This window comes from Anoplolepis gracilipes, chromosome 17 (assembly GCF_047496725.1).
Source record: "Anoplolepis gracilipes chromosome 17, ASM4749672v1, whole genome shotgun sequence".
Taxonomy (NCBI): Eukaryota; Metazoa; Arthropoda; class Insecta; order Hymenoptera; family Formicidae; genus Anoplolepis; species Anoplolepis gracilipes.
The window spans coordinates 3883904-3907583 of record NC_132986.1 but is presented as its reverse complement, the minus strand read 5'-3'; the positions used below and the strand labels follow the sequence as shown (position 1 = coordinate 3907583).

The following is a 23680-nucleotide window of genomic DNA, read 5'->3' as shown; positions in this document are numbered from 1 at the left end:
GTCCGAAACCAGTCTGTGCGTGAAATCATAGTCGAAGGAAAGTTCTATTAACTAATGTTGTAATACTAATATTGTAGATCCACATTCTTGTGTACTCCCGCGTTACAGTGTGCTTCCCAGTGGTTCCTGTAACACATAACAATTTAGTGAAGTGAGTACGTTGTCGTAATTATTAAGATATATTCGTGTAATCATTAATCATATTGTTTACGTGTAATTACTCGAAATATACATACTTGTGTCAGTTCGCGGCCCCTGTCCATTCCGGGCGTCGGTCATCTTTTCGGTGTCAATTCTTCTCGCCGTTAACCTCTCGCGTCTATACCTGTAAATATAAAGACAAGCTTTCTATTCTAATTTTAATATTGAAATTATCGGGCAAATTAGTGCTACTTATCTGACGAGGTCATCCTTCCTTCAAGCCTACTTCGGGCTCTCTCTTTCATCCTGCGGCGACGCGCGCCTCCTCCAGGGCGTTCTTGTATTCCCTATAGCTTCTTCCTATATAATTTTTTTTTTTCTCTTTTCTTTCTTTCTTTTTTTTTCTTTTCTTTTCCCTTATCCGCTCACCAGTGGCAAGGTCCGCGACGTCCGCCTTGACATACCCAGAGCCTCAGATATCTGTAACTTATAATCGAAGAGATTAATATTTTATTCGGACGTCTTCATAGGGAATGTCATTAGACAGAGAGCGATAACCATTCTTACCTACACCGTAGGGCGCCTCCTCCAGGGCGACCTACATCCTTCCTACGTAGTGTGCCTCTTTCAGGGCGATTCTACGTCCCTTCTAGCAGTGCGCCTCATTCAGGGCGGCTCTGCCTTCATCCTTCGTAGTGCGCCTCCTTCAGAGCCGGACTACCCCTCTCTAGGTCGCACGCCTCTCTCAGGGCGAACGACTCTCTTCTCCGAGGAGCGCCTCTTTCAGGGCATTCCGCCTCCTAGCGTGCAGCGCGCCTCTGTCAGGGCGATCTGCCTCCTCTCAGTCCACGAACCGCGCCTCTGTCAGGGCGTCTCTCACAATTCCTCCGATCGCTCTTCTTGATCTAAAATATAGAATAAATATTAAATTAAAGTAAACTCATTAAGGCTCACCCTGTCCCCGCAACCCGTCAGATAAGGTCAAGTCAACTCGTTTACCAATTTACTTTAACGCGTATGTTTTTTTTTTCCTTTTCATCACTCGCGTTACTATTACTAACCCCAGTCTATACCCCTCCGCGTATTCAACTATGGCGTCGATTATGATTTCGCTTACCTTCTTAGCTGCGTCATGGGTCGGTCACGTCGAGCAGGGCGTGCTCACCAATTGAAGCGCCTCATCCGGTCACTATACCAAGGCGGCTCCTACCTGACGGTCCGAACAGCTGCGTCGCCACCAGGTAGTCAGAGCCCAGCATCCGTCGGGTATTTCACTTACCCTCCACCGGGAACCCATACATCGGAGTCATCAACCCCTGACCAGCTACACGACGCCGTCACTCCACCGGCATCCAGTAGCGGGGTCGTCGCTTCCTCACATAGGCCCTTACCGCCTATCGAATACCGTCCGTGGCCCGTGCCCCCGCCGTTGATAGACTTCGGGATTACGCAACCGAGGATCATTTCCTCCCAGGCTTTCTTCGGGCGAGTATGCATCCTGTCGTCCGCTGAAGCACCTATCAATTCGCCTCCTGATAACCGTCCGTGATTTAATTGTCTAATCGTCTTGAAAAATATAATATAACTGTACATATATGTTTATTATAAAATAATGATAAATACATAAAAATCAGTATACGTAAACAATCTGCATTCATTGTCTACTCACTTCACATCCTCCCTATTATCTATTACGTCCCGACCTCTAGTTTCCGGTGCACCGCTACGCTGATCGTGACAGGTTTACCGCTCGGCCACCGCGATCCGCGTACACCAACCATCGTAACCGCACCTCGCTCGCGAACGCAGAGGACGTAACAACTGGTGACAGCGGCGGGACGTAACAAGGATAACCGATTATTAAATCGTATAAATGACTGTCTGTACGTACAATGAATTTACTGGGTACTGTATGAATCGAGTATTGACTGCTGATCGAATACTGATTATGCGAAAACTGAATGGTCGGAACGAACCGTACAACAGATTTTACTGTCGGGCGAAAGCCGAATACTAAATATGATCTGAACTGTCTAATGATCTGAACTGTCTAGGCGAGAACTGAATACTCTGATCTTCTGAGCACACGGTGCTCCCGTTTATATACCCGTGGTCGCTGAGGGCTCCCACCTTCTGAATTATAGCGCGCGCAACGTGGTCCGATCCTGGTCATGCTTGTTTGTCACGGGTATCACGCGCCGGGCAATAGTAAGCTATCACGGTGTTTGTCCGAAATTTTCACGTGATCCGGCGGTTCCTGAATGTTCTAGAACCTTCGGGACTAGCATTATAATGTAATATCTATATCGTTATTTCTAGATATATCGCAATTATTACTAGCGTTACGATAACTTATCTGATTAATTACTTATCGCCGCATTGTATTATAGCGTTGTACTTAAATAATTGTAGAGATATGAGAGCATTACGCTAATTAACTTATTAATTAACAATTATCTATGATGTCGCATAATGTTATTCGTGGATTACAAGATCTAAATTAGTCTACAGACGTTAAACTCGCTATTATATAACTATATGTATGTATGTATATCATTATAACTAGTAGTAAAGGTTTATATATTTATATATATGTAATAATGGTATAAATGCACATGTAATATGCCGTGATATATTTACAATGGATGGATGAGGAGTGTGTAAGTGTGTATAAATGCATAAATTTAAGACAAGTTTATATTGTGAGAGGTTGAGTGTGTAATTTAAGTGATACGCTTGGAATATGTATGAATTAGTTATAAGATCCGAAACTATTGCGTTACCATGTATATGATACATTGATTATGTGTATGTTAATATATGAATATGCCTGTAATAAGTTTATAATAGGTTTATTGAGAGTGCTTTATTTATGCGTACTAATGGGTCACTATGTATATAAATTATTTATAGAGTGTGTGTATTTGCGTGTTACTGGGTGGATAATATGTCTATAATAGTCAGATACTGATTAAACATTGTGTAGATGATAAGTTTATAACGCGCGTATTTTTGTATCACCGGGTATATTAAGTGACTATTGTTATATAATTTTATGGTGTGTTTGTTAAGGAGCGTGTATCTATGTAATTATTTCTGGGTGTTCATTATGCGTTTATACTTGGTTTATGTAGTGTATGATGTGTGTATTATCGTACCACCGTATATATAGGTATGGTCATTTTGTTTATTATGCATATGTATATTGTAATTATCATTCATCCTCAATAAAATGATAACGAAGTTTTGAGAATATTATCACGTTCAAGTTATTTCAGACACCTTGTATAAGTAAGAGTTAATTAAGTAATTGTATATATTGAGTGTGACTATTTAACTTTAGTTATCTTCCAGAGCTTTATTCGTTTTAAACTCTTTATGGGATATTTATATTGTTTTCACTATAATATATATATATATATATATATATATATGTATTATGAGTGGTTCATTTTAATTATTATTGGTTTTAATTGATTACTTAAATATTGTCTGAGCCTCGAGGAGTTCTTGTCAGGTCATTATAATTTGCCTTTAAAACATCTGTGGATTATGATATCTGCAGCGAGTCGCATATATATATATATATATATGTATATGTGCATGCACCAAGTTATCTCCATGGTTGATATATGAAATAATTATAAATGATAGCTGACCGGATTTTTATTGGCAAACCAAATTGGATTCATGGTAAGGAACTATTATGCAGAAGATGGGTTTGATCGAATCTTTTATTATTGTTAAAATTTGGATTTAATGAAATCACTGCGCTGCGGTGGAATATGAGTAAAATTGACAAGTTATTATATTTGGGTGACAGAATCGTTAGACATGTACGTTATTGTGGTATTAATTCGGCTTTGGGATATAAAACTGCATTTAATAGTGAAGGCATAATTATATATTGGAGGTGCGGATTAAAATAAATAAATTATTAAAGTTGAAAATATGAGGTGTTCCTGAAGCAAAATGGGTCTATAACAATGTGCGCTTAACTTTTTATGGCGGGGTTGTAGCCCTATAAGTTGCTACCTTTTTTGGTTCCTTATGAGTCAAGGCGCCAGGAAATAATTAATTAAGGTCACTGGGCGGGTTTTTTATGTGATGTTTAAATCGTTAAAAATTGGGTGCTTTTCGATGTTGCGACAACTTTTGATATATTGAGAAAAGTGATTTAGACTGTGCATAGGAAGTTGCAATTGCACATACGAGTTACTTGGCTTGCTCAGTTTTAATAATTAATGAAAGTTCATATACAGGGTGTCCCGAAAGTACCGATCGGAGTTTATTATATGAAGCTTATGGAATTTAACCAAATGAATCGGTCGGTTGTTAAACACTATTTTATACTAATGTTTGGATAATATGACAATGTTAGTTTATATACCGGGTGTCAATTTATTAAGGTGAACATGTATCGGGAGTTGTATTTCCGCTCATTCGCAGTTACGATCTCTTTCCTGGAGTGATTTTAGCTTGTTATATAGATTTACTTTATATTTTTGTTATACCGGGTGGTGGTTAATTCTCGATGCGTGTGTCTATGGTGATGTGTACGTGTATGTTTGTGTTTAGTAAGAGTGATGACGACGAGGTGGAGTGAACATTGGTTTATATTATCGCTATTACTTAATTTACGTTATTCTATTGACGCATACTTAATATTATGTTTCCTTTTTATTTTTCAGATACTGCAACTAGAGTGACAAAACTAAATGGGTAATTATAATAAAATTAAGATGTTCGACCGACTTGGTGGGTCGTTTCTCTTCTCTTTTTCAGGTGCTGAGGAGGCGGACCAGAAGGTGATATACCGGGTGGCCGGAAAATAGGTGAGAATTTTCATTGGACAATTAATTAATTATTTTCCTTCATTTTTAGGTAGGTGATAGGGGAGAACCAGTGATGGGGATAAAACAGGAAAAAAGAAGAAAAAGAAAAAAAAAAAGGAAAAGGATGTTTTAGCCGGAAACATAATAAAAGGTATTTATCGGCTTAATCTATTTTTGATAATAACTATATATATATATATATATAAAAAAGAAAAGGAAAGTAAAAGAATTTTATAGGTGCTTAACGCTTACTATGTCTACTTAACAGGTGACGTATGGAGTCAACGGACGGCGACTGGTGTCAAGCGGAGGCGCTGGACGTGACACAGCGTAATATTTTTTTTAAGATCATATTATAAAAAATGATTGCGACCTCGATGTTGAATTAAAATAAAAATTAGATGGAAAAATTTAATTATTTAGTCTGTTCGACTATTAAAATTTTACATGATTTGAGTTTAGATCGGCGTAAGCCAGATCGGATTTTATCTATAATTAAAGTGTAAATAAATTTGTACGAAAGGACTTTTTATTTGAAATTTTTTTTAAAGTAAAGAATCATATTAATTTTATAAAAATAATAGATTACTTTGGCAGAATAGTGTAATAAATTTAGAATTTATAAATATATAAAAATAATTTATATAAGTAATAATTAAAAATATTTATTATTATTTAGTTTTAAATTTGTTAAATTTATTAATTTTATTGTTAATTTTATTGTTAGGAATTGCTTTTTTAACTTTATTGGAACGGAAATTTTTAGGGTATATTCAGATACGTAAAGGTCCTAATAAGGTGGGATTAGTTGGTATTTTGCAACCTTTTAGTGATGCTATTAAATTATTAAATAAAGAATTATTTTATGTCTATAAATCTAATTATCGATTATTTTATTTAACTCCTTTGATGAGATTTGTAACTATATTATCTATGTGATTATTATATCCGCTTATTATTAATTTTTATTACTTAAATTATTCTATTTTATTAATAATTATTTTTATATCTATTGGTGGGTATTTCATTATTTTTATAGGATGGTCAGCAAATTCAATTTATTCAATAATAGGGTCTATGCGATCTGTTGCTCAAATATTATCTTATGAAGTAAGGTTTATTTTAATTATTTTAATTTTAATGATTATAAGAGAAAGATATTCTTTTTTAGATTTTTATAAATATCAAATTTATATTTGGTAGTTAGTTTATATCCTTTATTTTTGTTATATTTTATTAGGGTTTTGGCTGAATTAAATCGTAGGCCTATAGATTTTATTGAAGGTGAATCAGAGTTAGTTTCGGGGTTTAATATTGAGTATTTTAGAGGGGGGTTTACATTAATTTTTTTATCTGAATATGGTATGATTATTTTTTTTAGATTTATTAGGGTTATTTTATTTACTAATTTGTTTTTATACCCTATACTAATGTTTGTTATAATTAATTTAATAAGATCTTTGATTATTTTTATGCGTGGATTATTGCCTCGAATGCGATATGATGAATTAATATATTTATGTTGGAAGATTATTTTGCCCATTATTTTAATGTATTTGGTTTTAATTTTAAGAATAAAATTTATAATAATTATTGTCTTATAATAGGAGAGGTTGTGTAGTGGTTAAAATAATTTATTATATTGATTAAATTTGTAAGTTAGATAAAAGTGTAATAAAAATTAAAAGGTAAATATAAAAATATTTTTTTTTATGTTGCGTCGTGTGAGATTAAAATAAGTAATTTGGAAGTTAATAGAAAATTTTGAATTTCTTTATTATGTTTTCAAAACATAAACTTGTTAATCAAGATCATTAACTTATGAGTTTATAATTTTTTTATTGACTAATAAATTAAATATAAATGATAAAAATAAATTTTTATTTTAATAAAATAATATCTCAGATTTTTATTATAGTAAATATGAGAATAAAATAAAGAAAATAAATAATTGATAAAATTTGACTAATTCTAATAAATGGATATTCAATTACTTGGGCACCAACTCAAGTAAGGAGAATAAATGTGTTTAAAAAAATTCAATATAATAGTTGGTTAATAGGATAAATTATTAATGAATTGAATTTAGGGGTTAGGAGAGGGAGGGTATATAAGATTAAAATTGATATTAATAAGGCAATAACACCTCCTAGTTTATTAGGGATTGATCGAAGAATAGCATAAGCAAAGAGAAAATATCATTCAGGTTGGATATGAATAGGTGTAACTATAGGATTTGCGGGAAGAAAGTTATCAGGGTCACTAAATATATATGGATATTCTAGATTAATAATTCAAAAAATTATGATGAAAACCATAAAAGTAATATTATCTTTTATAGTGAAGTAAACATGAATTTTATAAAGATTTCTGTTAGTTCCTAAAGGATTAGAAGATCCTGTGTTATGTAAGAAAAATAAATGTAAAATAACTATTAATATAATTAGGAAAGGAAGAATAAAATGAAGGGAGTAAAATCGATTTAAGATTGCGTTATTAATAGAGAATCCTCCCCAAATTCATTGGACGATTATATTTCCTATGTAGGGAATTGTAGAAATTAAATTAGTAATGACTGTTGCCCCTCAGAATGATATTTGGCTTCATGGTAAAACGTACCCTAAAAAAGCTGTTGCTATGGAGATTAGGAAGATTCTTACTCCAATTATTCAGGTATTAAAGAGTTTATAAGAATTATAGTATAATCCTCGTCTTACATGGATATATAGACAGATAAAAAATATTGAAGCCCCATTTATATGAATATTATGTAGTAATCATCCTAATTTTACATTTTGAATGATGTGAATAATTCTATTAAAAGCATAGTTTATATTAGGGCAATAATGTATGGATAATAAAAAGCCCCTTAAAATTTGAATAAATAAAAATATTCCTAATAATGATCCAAAATTTCATCAATAAAAAATATTAATTGGTGTTGGAAGTTTAAGTAAGGAGTTATTAATTAATATTATTAAGTTTTTATTCATAAATAAATTTTTAATTGATTTTACGTATGGTGAATAATTTAATAGAACAAATCTTGATAATAGTAAATAATGAAATTAGTAGATAAAATATTGAGCTAATAGTTATATTATTGTATGGGTATTCATAAAGATTAATAATATTTTGAAAATTTATTTCATTAAATTTTAAGATTACTATTGAATCATTATAATTAAATTTATTTTTAAATAAGTTAGATCAAGGAAAATTGAAATATATATATCTAATTAATAATAATCAATTTAAAATGAATAATATAAGCAAATAGGGATTATAATTATTAAGTTTATTTTGATCATTTGAGATTAATCTTGTAAAATAAAGAAAAATAATTAATAAGCCTCTAATTATAATTAAGAATAATATAATAGAATAAATATAATTAGATTGTCAAATTGAAAGATTTATGCAAATAAGTATTCTAAAAATTAAAATAGAAATAATTATTCAGATAGGATGAATAGAGTTATTATTAGCAGCTAGGAAAAATAAAATAATAAAAAATATTAAAAAAATTAAAATAGTAAAAGTAAGTAATTCTTTGTTCATAAATAAGAGGAATTGAAAAAAATTAGTTTAATTAAATTAAATAAATTGAATATATTGATAAAAATTAATGAAAATCTAATTAATTTCAAAAAATAGTTTAGAAAAAGAATATTAATTTTGGAGATTAATGGCATAAATAGATTTATTTTTTTGAATTATATAATAAAATAATTATATAATTATTTATATTGATTTATTAATTTATATGTATATATATATATAATTATTTTATTATTATTAAATTTAATAAGAGATTTTTATAATTTATTATTTAGTTTTTAGGGTGTGTGAAGGAGTTTTGGGGTTAACCTTATTAGTAATTATTGTTCGTTTTCATGGGAATGAGTTATATTATCTATTTAATATTAATAAGTTTTAATTAAAAAAATTAAAAATTTATTTAATATTTATTTTATATTAAAATATTTAATAATTTATACGAATTTATTATAATAAATATCTTTAATTTACAAAATTAATGTTTTAGTATAAACTATAGTGTAATAAAATTTCTGTTATTTATTTTTTGAATTAATATGATAAAATTTTTATTTTTTTTTATATTTATAATTTTATTAATAAAAAATAAAAAAATTATATTTTTTTATAATTCATGTTTTATTTTTAGATTTTTATTTTTATTTAAATTTATATTTAAGGATGATATTTGAATTAGGGCTGGGGTATTTATAGGATTTGATTTTTATTCATTTTTTTTTATTAGTTTTAAGATTTTGAATTTTAGCTTTAATAAGAATAGTTATTCAATTGGAGGAGGGGTGTGACAGGTTAATTAAAATAAATTATGAGAAAAAGATGTTAATATTTGAAATTATATTATTAATTTTAATTATTTATTTTTCTTCTATAAATTTGATATTATTTTATTTAATGTTTGAATTAAGATTAATTTCTATATTTATTGTCATTATTTATTGAGGGTTAAATTTTGAACGAACTTCAGCATCTTATTATCTTTTAATATACACAATATTTATTTCTTTACCTTTATTAATTTATTTATTTGAAATTTATAAGCATAATATAACATTTGATTTTAATTTATTGATAAAAAATATAATAATTAATATGGGGTTTTGAGATTATTTAGTTTATTTTATAGCATTTTTTATTAAACTACCAATTTTTATTTTTCATGTTTGGTTGCCCAAAGCTCATGTTGAAGCACCTGTTTATGGGTCAATAATTTTAGCTGCTGTTTTATTAAAGTTAGGGGGGTATGGTTTATTACGTTTTATTATAATATTTATTTTTCAAAGGAATAAGTATAGATATGTAATTTTTAGGGTTGGAATTTAGGTAGGAAGATTGTTTATTGGTATTTTATGTTTAGTTGAGATTGATATAAAAAGTTTGGTGGCTTGATCATCTGTTGTGCATATAAATGTGATAATATGTTCAATATTAACAATAATAAAATTAGGATTTATTAGTGTCTATATTTTAATAATTTCTCATGGCCTATGTTCATCGGGTTTATTTTTTATGGTGAATTTATATTATGAGCGGTCAGGGAGTCGATTGATTTTTTTTAATAAAGGAATATTAAATATTTTCCCATCTTTAAGAAATTGATGATTTTTATTATGTGCTGCTAATTTTTCTTTCCCCTTTTCTTTAAATTTTTTTAGGGAGATTTTTATAATTAGAGTTTTAATTAGATGGGAGATATCTGTTATTATTTATATAATAATGATTTGTTTTTTTAGGAGTGCTTATTCATTATATTTATATTCATATATTCAGCATGGGTTTAACTATTTTGAGGAAAAATTTTCAATAATTTATTTAAAAGATTATATGATTATTTTGATTCATTTAATTCCTTTAATTTTAATAATTTTAAACTTAAGTTTAATACATTAATTTTTTTAAGTAGAATTTAATTTTATTATATTAGTTAATATAAATAATATTAATTAATAAATAAGTAAATGTTTATTATTTACTTTATTTTATTATAATGTTATTTATTTAAGTAGTTTAAAATAAAATATTAATTTGTGAAATTAATGATATAAAAAAAATTTATCTTAGATTATTATAAATTTATTTATTTATTCATTTTTTATAATAATTATTTTTATATTATTTTTTTTATAAGATTATATTTAAATCTAATGAACTTAAGATATATGATGGAATGATGATTTTTTTTAATTTTAATTCAATTAATGTAGAATTTTATATTTTATTTGATTGAGTTTCATCATTATTTATTGGGGTAGTTATATTAATTTCTTCAATAATTATATTATATAGAATAATTTATATAGGCGATGATATATTTATTGATCGGTTTATTAAGTTAGTAATTATATTTGTTTTATCAATAATTTTAATAATTATCAGCCCTAATTTAATTAGAATTTTATTTGGGTGAGATGGGCTAGGATTAACTTCTTATTGTTTAGTGATTTATTATCAGAATTATTTATCATATAATTCTGGGATAGTGACAGTTTTATGCAATCGAATTGGGGATATTGGATTATTAATAAGAATTGGGTTAATATTTACATTTGGGAGTTGAGGTTTAAGTTTTATGGGAAATTATAAGTTAATTTTAGGAATAATTGTTTTAGCAGCAGTTACAAAAAGTACTCAGATTCCTTTTTCTGTTTGATTACCAATAGCTATAGCCGCCCCAACCCCAGTGTCAGCTTTGGTTCATTCATCAACTTTGGTTACTGCGGGGGTTTATTTAATAATCCGTTTTAATAAATATTTAATGAATAGGGGTATTGAGAAAATTTTATTATATATTTCAATTTTTACTATATTTATATCTGGGTTAATGGCAAATTTTGAGAATGATTTAAAAAAAATTATTGCTTTGTCTACTTTAAGTCAGCTGGGATTAATAATAATAATTTTAAGTTTAAGGTTTAATTTTTTAGCCTTTTTTCATCTTTTGACTCATGCAATCTTTAAGTCATTATTATTTATGTGTGCGGGGGTTATAATTCATCTAATGAATAATAATTAGGATATTCGATTATGTGGTAATTTAAATGAGTTTATTCCATTTACTATAATAAGATTTTATATTTCTAGATTGGCATTAATGGGAGTTCCTTTTTTAGCCGGATTTTATTCTAAAGATTTAATTATAGAAATTATTTATTTAAATAATATTAATATTTTTTTATTAATAATAATTACTTTGTCAATTTCTCTTACTGTATCATATTCTTTACGATTGATATATTATATTTATTTTGGTTCATTTAAAAATTCAAGATTTTATTACTATAAAGAAGATAAATTAATGAATTTATCAATGTTTGTTTTATTAATTTTAAGATTAATTAGAGGATCTATATTAATGTGAATATTTTTTTTTTGATAATTATTTTTTATATATGAGTGTAAATGTAAAAATAACTACAATGTTATTATTAATTGTGGGAATATTATTAAGGTTGATTGTATCTATTAAAAATTTAATTAATATATTAATATTTAGTTATTTTTTTAGATCTATATGATTTATAAATTATATATATATATATATATATGAATTTATAGTCCTATTATAGTTTGTAGATTAAACATTTATGAGATAGATAAAATATGGGTTGAATTTATAGGAAAGAAAATTATTTATAGAATAATAAATAGGTTAGTAATTAAAATAAAATTATTTAAAATTTATATATTTATTTTTATTTCAATGTTAATTTTATTGATTATTTTTTTTATTAATTAATTTTTAAAGTAATTTATATTTAAATAGCTTAAATTTTTGTAAAGCATAATATTGAAGATATTAAGATAATAAGATTTTATTTTTAAATAATTTATTTATAAATAAAAAATTTATTATTTTTATAATGAAAATATAAGGTTTTTATTAATTAAACTATATAAATAAATAATAAAGAAAAATGAACTAGAATTTTTATAAATTCAATATAATTATTAACAATAATTTACCTCTTTTTTGGTTTTAGCTAATAGTTTTAATTAAATATTTACTAAATTTACGAAATAAAATGAAATCTTTCATTAAATATTGAGTTAGAAGCTCAAAAAAATATTATTTCAAAAAAATAAATTTTATTTGGGGCGATTCTTTTAGATTAATAGAAATTAATCAAATTTTTAAGTCGAAATTAAATGTAACTATTTACTTTAAAAGAAAATTAAGATTTAAATATTAAGATATTTAATTTTTAATTGCAATTTAAATGTTATTCATGATTAACTAAAATCCTAGATAAAATTTATTAAGAATAAAAATAAATTTATGAATGTAAGAATTATAAATTTTAATTAGTTTTTCAATCAATTGATTTTTCTAAATATTCAATGATCAGGCCAGAAATTAGAATGAAAATAAACAATAATGAGGAAAAAATAATAATTTTATTTATAAAATATAATATGTAAATTAATTGGATTAGTAGGGTAATTTCAATATCAAAAATTAAAAAAATTAAACTAATTAAAAAAAATTGAATTCTAAATGGGAGCCGAGAGTTAGATAGGGGATCAAACCCACATTCAAATGGAGATTTTTTCTCGATTTGATAATGATTTAGATGAGATAAATAAATTAGTTAATAAAATTAGAGTTGATAGAATAGTAAAAAATGTAATTATGTAAATAAAAGTTAAAATTATTTATATTAAAATTTTATTAATTTTTTTAATTGGAAATTAAATGTAATATGGGATATACTATATAAATTTATAAGGTAATAAATTAATTTAAATTAAATAATATTTTAGTATCTTCATCAGTAAATAGAGATATATAAAAATAATCAAACAACATCTACAAAATGTCAGTATCAGGCTGCTGCCTCAAATCCAAAATGGTGAGATCTTCTAAAATGAAGAAAATTTATGCGAAGTAAACAAATTGAAAGAAATAATATTCCAATAATTACATGAATTCCGTGGAATCCAGTAGCTAGGAAAAAGGTTGATCCATAAATAGAGTCAGCAATTGAAAAAGGAGATTCAAGATATTCAATTATTTGGAGGGAGGTAAAATAAATCCCAAGTATAATTGTTAATAAGAGACTTTGGTGCCTTTCACTAAAGTTTTTATTTAAGATAGAATGATGTGTTCAAGTTACTGTTATGCCAGAGGATAAAAGAATAATAGTATTTATTAGGGGGATATCAAATGGATTGAATGGTTTAATGCCTAAGGGGGGTCATAATTGGCCAATTTCTATGGAAGGGGCTAAGGAAGAATGAAAATAAGCTCAGAAAAAGGAAATAAAAAAAAAAAATTTCTGAGATAATAAATAAAATTATTCCTAAGCGAAGACCAATATATACATTAATTGTATGGGATCCTTGAAATGTTGACTCTCGTCTTACATCTCGTCATCATTGATATATACATAATAATGTGCAAGGAATAGAAATTATAATTAAATAATCTAATTTATGGAATCACATAATTATTGAAATTAAGTTATTAAATAATCTGAAAGAAATAATAATAGGTCAAGGTCTAATTGATACTAAGTGAAATGAGTGATTTTGGTGTGATTTTGTCATAATGATAATATTACAAAATTTGATTATAATTATTATTTATTTATTTATTTATTTGAAATAGTTAAATTAATTAAATTTCTCTTCTGTATAATGTAGAGAGGATGGAATATACATAGGCTTGAATAATTGATACAGATAATTCAAGAATAAATAATAAAAGTTGAGAGAAGATTATAATTAAAAAAATAAAGAAATTATTAATAATTTGCCCAGAAGACCCTAGTAATGATAAAAGTAGGTGTCCTGCAATTATATTAGCTGTTAGACGAATTGCCAATGTAAAGGGTCGGATAATCAGGCTGATTGATTCAATAATAACTATAAATGGCATCAGGATGAATGGGGTTCCTTGAGGGGTAAGATGAGAAAAGAAATCATTAGTATAATTTAAAATTCTAAATAATATTATAGAAATTCATAAGGATAGGGATAAAGAAAGATTAAAACTTAAGTGACTAGAAGATGTAAAGATATAGGGGAATAGGCCTATGAAATTATTTACAATAATAAATAAAAATAGACTAATAAAAATAATTAAATTAGAATAGGAATAATTAATTAAAATTTTAAATTCTTTTATTAGAAAATTTAATAAAAAATTAAAAAATATATGTAAGCGAGAGGGGATAAGTCAATATTGATATGGAAAAATAAGAAAAATAATTAAAGTTCTTAACCAATTTAAAGAAAGATCAATTCTAGTTGAGGGATCAAAAATAGAAAATAAATTTATTATCATCTTCAAATTCATTTTTTAGGGCCGTTTAAAATTATATTATTATTATTATTATAACTAATTTTTAAATTGATAGGGTAAAAATAAATAATACTTAAAATTACAAAAAGCGAAGATATAGATAAAATTAACATTATTGCTCATATTATTGGTATTATATGTGGTATAAAAGAATATTTTTGTAAAGGTGAAAATATTTTTAAATTGACAATTTAATGTTTTTAATATTAAACTAATTCTTTATATTAAAAATAGGGTGTTAGATCTATTATAATTTGACTTAAAAAGTCAAAACTTACTTTCAGTCATTTAATGAATGTAAAAATTATATTTTATAGTTATTAATTATTTAATTAAAATAAAAAATTAATTAAAAGAAAGAAGTCAGTTTTTGAAGTTAAGAAAGTTTGTTGATTCAATAACAATGGGTATAAATCTATGATTTATACCGCAAATTTCAGAGCATTGGCCAAAAAAAAGGCCTGGTCGGTTTATAATTAACATTGATTGGTTTAGTCGTCCAGGTGTTGAATCTATTTTAATCCCTAAGGATGGGACTGTTCAAGCATGAATTACATCTATAGATGTGGTTAAAATACGAATGGGATAATTATATGGAAGGACACAACGATTATCTACATCTAATAGACGAAATTCATTGGGGGTTAATTCATTAGTAGGAATTATAAATGAATCAAATTCAATATTTAAAAAATCTGAGAGTTCGTATCTTCAATATCATTGATGTCCAATAGATTTTAGGGTAATTTTATTATTAAATATTTTATTAGTTAAATATAAAATTTTAATTGATGGAATAGCAATAAAAATTAAAATAAATATTGGAAAAATAGTTCAAATTAATTCGATAGTGTGTCCCTGAAGTATAAATCGGTCAGTAAATTTATTATTAATTATTGAAATTATAATAAAAAGAATTAATAAAGTAATGAAAATTAAAATTATTATAGTAAAATCATGAAAAAAAATTATTATATCAAATGTAGGCGAGTTAGAATTTTGAAGAGAAATTATTCAAGTATTTATTTTTAATAAAAGAATTTACCTTTATGTATAGAGTTTAAATCTATTGCACTAATCTGCCATATTAAAATTTTTTAAAGTTGATAATTATTAATTAAATTGAAGGAATTTCATTATATCTGTGATTAACGGGTGGAAATTTTCTTAGTCATTCTAATGAAGGATTTAAGTAGAATATATTTAAGACAAGGCGTTTAGATGATAGGGCCTCTCAAATTAAATATATTAAAAAAATTAATCTGATGATGGAAATTAATGAACCAATTGAAGAAATAATATTTTATGAGAGATAAGTGTCCGGATAATCTGAATATCGTCGAGGTATACCTCTTAATCCTAAAAAATGTTGTGGGAAAAATGTTAAATTTACACCTACAAATATTGAGATAAATTGAATATTTAAAAAGTAATTATTTAAAGAATATCCTGTAATAAGAGGAAATCAGTGAATAAATCTTGCAATAATGACAAATACGGCCCCTATGGAAAGGATGTAATGAAAGTGGGCAACAACATAATATGTATCGTGAAGAATAATATCAATTGAGGAATTAGATAGTATAATTCCAGTCAATCCTCCCATTGTGAATAAAAAAATAAATCCTATGGCCCATCAAAGAGAGGAATTATAATTAATTTTTGTGCCATGAAGTGTTGTAATTCAACTAAAGATTTTAATTCCTGTTGGAATTGCAATAATTATTGTTGCAGAAGTAAAATAAGCCCGGATATCAACATCCAATCCAATAGTAAATATATGATGGGCCCAAACAATAAAGCCTAAAAATCCAATTGCTATAAGAGCATAGATTATTCCTAAAGCGCCAAAAGTTTCTTTTTTTCCTCTTTCATTTATAATAATATGAGAAATTAGCCCAAATCCTGGGAGAATAAGAATATAAACTTCGGGGTGACCAAAAAATCAAAATAAATGTTGATAGAGGATGGGGTCACCTCCTCCTGATGGGTCAAAAAATGAAGTGTTTAAATTTCGATCCGTTAAAAGTATTGTGATTGCTCCGGCTAAAACTGGGAGAGATAAAAGCAAGAGAATTGCTGTAATGAGAATTGATCAAACTAAAAGGGGTACTTTATCAATTGAGAGATATTTGTGATGTATATTTAAGATTGTGGAAATAAAATTAATAGCCCCTAGAATAGAAGATATTCCGGCGATATGAAGAGAAAAAATTGTTAAATCTACTGAAGGACCATTATGAAATATATTAGAAGCTAGGGGGGGATAAACTGTTCATCCGGTCCCAGTTCCATCATTAATAAAATTACTTAATAAAAGTAAAGAAAGTGAGGGGGGTAGAAGTCAAAAACTTATATTATTTATTCGAGGGTAGGCTATATCAGGGGAACCGAGTATTAAAGGAACAAGAAAATTTCCAAATCCTCCAATTATAAATGGTATAACTATAAAGAAAATTATAATAAATGCATGTCTAGTAACTATTGAATTATAAATTTGATCATTATTAATTAGTGCATTAGATGATCCTAATTCTAAACGAATAATTATTCTTATAGAAGATCCAATTATCCCAGCTCAAATTGCAAATAAAAAATATAGAATGCCAATATCTTTATGATTAGTTGAATAAAGTCACTTATTCATAGAATATTTTTATTGATAATAAAATTATTTACTAAGTTTAAGTGAGGTAATAATAAATATCATGTCTGATTTAAGTAATAAATTGTAAATTTATTTAAGAAAATTTTAATTTTCTGATATTACATTAAATATTATAAAAATAAAATTTTTTATATATTTTATAGTTTAACTAAAAAATATTAAATTGCAAATTTAAAGAAATTTTTTAATAAAAAATTAAAATATCAACTTTAAGATTTAAAAATTTTTAAAAATTTTATTGTAAACTTTGAAGGTTTAAAGTTTATAAATTTAACTTAAAATCTTAATATTTAAAATTTATTAATTAAGTATGGTGAAAATAATATATTTAATTTTAAAAAATTGTATATAAATTAAATTGAAATTATAATTAATGAAAAAATTAAGCTTAAAATCATGAAAAAATTAAATAATCTATATGAATAAGAAAATTTAAATATATATATTGGTTTATTAAAGAGCTTAATTTTAATTGAATAAAAATATATTATTAGATTTATTAAATTAATATAAACGTAAATTAAAATGAAAGAATTTAAAATCATTAAAATAAAAATAAAATTTGAATTTAATAAAAAAATATAGATTATAGTTCACTTAAAAATAAAAAACGTTAGTGGGGGAATTCTGGCTAAATTAAAAATTAAAAATAAACAAATTAAATTAAAATTAATTGAAGAAAAGTTATTATTTAAAGAAAATCTAAATGAAATTTTAAAATATACAAAAATTATAATAATAATTAATAAGATAAGCGTATAAAATATTATATATGAAAATCAAAATAGGGTTTTAAAATAAATTAAAATTAATATTCACCCGGTTTGGTTAATTGAAGAAAATCTTAATAAAATTTTAAAATTTATTGAATTAATTATTTTAAAGGTGGAGACAAATGCAGATGTTAAAATTATAAAGTATAGTAAAAAAATTGGAGGATTAATAAGTGAAATTATGTATAAAGGAATAATTTTTTGAATTGTTAAAAAAATAAATAATGAATATCAATCTAAATAAATAGCTACAGATGGGATTCATCAATGAAATGGGGGGGACCCCTAGTTTAATTATAATAGAGATAAAAAAATTAATTATAATAAAATTTATTTGTATGTATATAAAATTATTAATAATTAAAGTTAACATTATTATTAAGGAAGCTAAGGCTTGAATAAGATAATATAAAAAAATAATTTTTTTATTTTTTAATTTAATTGATAAAAAACAAATGAATAAAAAATTATTAATTTCTATAATAAATCAAATTATTAATAAATCGTATAAAAATAAAGAAATAAAAGAAAAATAAATTAAATAAGATATTAGAAAAAATTTTATGAATAAATTATGTTGTGTATAAATAAAATTAATTTTTTAATTATGTTAAGTTTTGGATAAATATTGAATAAATATTAGTTATTATATTTTAATGTATTATGAAGCATAAAAATTTTTGAAATTTTTTGAGATAGTTTAAATCTATTAAATATAAAAAAAAATTAATTTAAATGAAAACATATATAAATTATGTATGATTTATTCTATCAAAATAATCCTTTTATCAGGCATATCATTAAATAAATTTTTAGTTATTAATAAAATTTAAACAATAAAAATAATTAATTAAATAAGAGAAAGATAAAATTTCTATATTTAGGGTATGAACCTAAAAGCTTAGAGAATTAGCTTACTTATTTTAATTAAATAAGTATAAATTAGTATAATATTTTTAAAAATTAATTATTAATCATTAGTTAAAATTAAATATAAGTAAACTTAATTTAAAAGAAAGGCTATAAGTAAATTTAAGTAAATAATATTTGTATTAGTAAAAAATGATAAAAGAATTTATTAAGTAGTTGATTAATTAATAAATTAAATAATAAAATGGTTATAGATAAAAATTATTATAAAAATTGATTTTTTAAAAGTAATGTTATTATAAAATTAAAAAGGTATAATTAGTTAAAATAAAATTTGAGATGGGCGATAATTTTATTTAAATTTAATAATTGACTATTTTAATTATATGTATTTATAAAAAAAAAAATATATTATTAAAATTCAAATTTAAAAAACTTATTTATAAATAAAATAATTAATAATAATAATTAAAAATCTTATTTATATAAATTTAAGGGTGAGCAGGGTTTTATAGAAAAGTAAAAAAAAATTAAAAATTTAAGTATTTATTTATATATACATTAATATTATTTAACAATTATTATTTAATATTAATAAATTATTTTAATTATTTTTATAAATATATAATTAATAAATTATTTTTAATATATTTAATTAACATTAATTATTTAATATTAATTAATTAAAACTTATTAATCATTATTTTTAATTTAAAATATTAAAAATTTAAATATAGAAAAAAAAATTATTTATTAATAAAATATTTTAATATATTTAAATAATTATTAATAATTAATAATAATGATAATATAAAAAAAAGGGTGGAAATATTATTTAATTTTTTTTTTATATATATTATAAATTAAATTTTATATTTATATTAATATTAAATTTAAATTATTTTTATAATTTGTTTTTAATAATTAATAAATATAATTAAAAATTAATTTTTTTTTTATAAATTTATTTTATAATTTAAAGTATAAATAAAATCTTAAAAAATTATATAAAATTTAAATAATTTAATAATATATAAATTAATATTTATAATAATTAATTAAATGAAAATTTATAATAGAAAATTATAATTTATTATTAATAAATAAAGTGCCAGCAATTGCGGTTATACTTTAAATAAAAATAAATTAAAATAATTATATATAAATATAAAATATATAAAATAAATATATTTAACTAATTTATTTTTTTATGGTGAAATATGAATAGATATTAAAAGTTAAATAATTTTATTTAAAGAATAATAATAAAATTAAAAAAATTTATTTAATAAATTAGGATTAGATACCCTATTATTTAAATGAAAATAAAATATAATTAAATATTAAATGTTATTCATTAAAAATAAAAAATTTGGCGGTATTTTATGATTTAGAGGAACTTGTTAATTAATTTGATAATCCACGAATAGAATTACTTAATTTAATTTTTATATATTGTTGTTGAAAAATTATATTAAAAGATTAATAATTTAAAAATTTAATTATAATTATAATTCAAATCAAAATGTAGAATAATTAAGGTTTAAATGAGTTACATTTAATTTTAATTAATTAAAATAAATTTTTAAAATTTTATAAATATTGAATTTAATTGTAAATTTAAAAAAATATTTAAATTGAATTTTAATTAAAATATGTACAAATCGCCCGTCATTTTCATTAATAAAAATTTATGGAAAAAGTCGTAACAAAGTAAATATATTGGAAAATGTATTTAGAATAAAAAAAAATTTTAGTTTAAATAAAAATTTTTCATTTACATTGAAAAGATTAATTAAAAATTATTAAATTTTTATTATAATTAATAAATAAATTAATAATAATAAAATAAATGTAGAAAAAAATATTATAAATTATTAAATAAAATTATATTAAAAAAAAAAGTTTTAGTAAGAATTTTAAAATAATTATTTTAATTTTAATGATAATGTAATGTAAATGAAAATAAAAAAAATTTTTTAAAGTAATTTTAGTTAAATGTACTTTTTGTATCAGGGTTTATTAAAAAAAAATTATTGATAAATAAATTTCTCGAAAGAAAAAGAGTTAAATAAATAAATAAAATTTAATATAAAAAAATTATTTTTAATATTTATTTAGAGAAGATATTTTAATCAATTTTTTTGATATCTAGTTTTTTTTTATATAAATTTAATTTAGATATAAATTTAAATACGTAAATTTTTATTAAAGTTTGAAATAATTTTTATTTATAATAAGTATTGATTTATATTAAAAATTTATGGGATAATCTATAAATTAATTTTAAAATTTATTAATATTATTTATAAAAATTTTATAAAAATGGTTTTAAAATTTTAAATTTTTTGAAAAAATTTAATAATTTATTTATTTTAACATAGTTTAATTATGATTTTAAAATTAAAATAAATTTAATAAGTTAAAAAAATATTTTTATTAATTTAAATTAAAAATTAATAATGATAAAATTAGTATTATTTATAAAATATATTTTTAAATATTTGATAATAATTAATAATTTATATTTAATTAAAAAATTAGGCAAAATAAATTTATTTAATATATTTAAATAAAATTAAGTTCACCTGTTTAATAAAAACATGGTTTTTAGAAAATAATTAAAGATTTGTTCTGCTCAATGATATATATATTAAATAGCCGCAGTAATTTGACTGTGCTAAGGTAGCATAATCATTTGTCTTTTAATTGGAGGCTGGAATGAAGGAATGGATGAGATTTAAGCTTTTTAAATTAAATAATAAAAATTTAAATTTTGAATAAAAATGTTCAAATAATATTATGGGACGATAAGACCCTATAGAATTTAATATAATTTTTATTAAAATAGGTTAGTTTGTAAATTTAGTATAAAATTATATTTAGTTGGGAGGACAAAAAAATTTTATAAACTTTTTTTAATTTTATTTAATAAATGAATCATATATTTATGAAAATATGAATAAGTTTTTTTAAAAAAATTATTGAAAAATTAATTACCTTAGGGATAACAGCGTAATATTTTTTTTAAGATCATATTATAAAAAATGATTGCGACCTCGATGTTGAATTAAAATAAAAATTAGATGGAAAAATTTAATTATTTAGTCTGTTCGACTATTAAAATTTTACATGATTTGAGTTTAGATCGGCGTAAGCCAGATCGGATTTTATCTATAATTAAAGTGTAAATAAATTTGTACGAAAGGACTTTTTATTTGAAATTTTTTTTAAAGTAAAGAATCATATTAATTTTATAAAAATAATAGATTACTTTGGCAGAATAGTGTAATAAATTTAGAATTTATAAATATATAAAAATAATTTATATAAGTAATAATTAAAAATATTTATTATTATTTAGTTTTAAATTTGTTAAATTTATTAATTTTATTGTTAATTTTATTGTTAGGGATTGCTTTTTTAACTTTATTGGAACGGAAATTTTTAGGGTATATTCAGATACGTAAAGGTCCTAATAAGGTAGGATTAGTTGGTATTTTGCAACCTTTTAGTGATGCTATTAAATTATTAAATAAAGAATTATTTTATGTCTATAAATCTAATTATCGATTATTTTATTTAACTCCTTTGATGAGATTTGTAACTATATTATCTATGTGATTATTATATCCGCTTATTATTAATTTTTATTACTTAAATTATTCTATTTTATTAATAATTATTTTTATATCTATTGGTGGGTATTTCATTATTTTTATAGGATGGTCAGCAAATTCAATTTATTCAATAATAGGGTCTATGCGATCTGTTGCTCAAATATTATCTTATGAAGTAAGGTTTATTTTAATTATTTTAATTTTAATGATTATAAGAGAAAGATATTCTTTTTTAGATTTTTATAAATATCAAATTTATATTTGGTAGTTAGTTTATATCCTTTATTTTTGTTATATTTTATTAGGGTTTTGGCTGAATTAAATCGTAGGCCTATAGATTTTATTGAAGGTGAATCAGAGTTAGTTTCGGGGTTTAATATTGAGTATTTTAGAGGGGGGTTTACATTAATTTTTTTATCTGAATATGGTATGATTATTTTTTTTAGATTTATTAGGGTTATTTTATTTACTAATTTGTTTTTATTCCCTATACTAATGTTTGTTATAATTAATTTAATAAGATCTTTGATTATTTTTATGCGTGGATTATTGCCTCGAATGCGATATGATGAATTAATATATTTATGTTGGAAGATTATTTTGCCCATTATTTTAATGTATTTGGTTTTAATTTTAAGGATAAAATTTATAATAATTATTGTCTTATAATAGGAGAGGTTGTGTAGTGGTTAAAATAATTTATTATATTGATTAAATTTGTAAGTTAGATAAAAGTGTAATAAAAATTAAAAGGTAAATATAAAAATATTTTTTTTTATGTTGCGTCGTGTGAGATTAAAATAAGTAATTTGGAAGTTAATAGAAAATTTTGAATTTCTTTATTATGTTTTCAAAACATAAACTTGTTAATCAAGATCATTAACTTATGAGTTTATAATTTTTTTATTGAC

The 23680-nt window shown here is 23.2% G+C and overlaps 5 pseudogenes; 1 reads left to right on the top strand and 4 right to left on the bottom strand.

Moving 5' to 3' along the window:
- Nucleotides 1-6877: 6877 nt before the first annotated feature.
- LOC140675264 (cytochrome b-like) lies at nucleotides 6878-7969 on the bottom strand (annotated as a pseudogene).
- Nucleotides 7970-8083: 114 nt separating this feature from the next.
- LOC140675335 (NADH-ubiquinone oxidoreductase chain 4-like) lies at nucleotides 8084-10424 on the top strand (annotated as a pseudogene).
- A 2879-nt stretch (nucleotides 10425-13303) lies between these two features.
- Nucleotides 13304-14081, bottom strand: LOC140675297 (cytochrome c oxidase subunit 3-like; annotated as a pseudogene).
- A 70-nt stretch (nucleotides 14082-14151) lies between these two features.
- On the bottom strand, nucleotides 14152-14820 carry LOC140675281 (ATP synthase subunit a-like; annotated as a pseudogene).
- Nucleotides 14821-16783: 1963 nt separating this feature from the next.
- On the bottom strand, nucleotides 16784-17455 carry LOC140675334 (cytochrome c oxidase subunit 1-like; annotated as a pseudogene).
- Between the last annotated feature and the right edge of the window lie 6225 nt (nucleotides 17456-23680).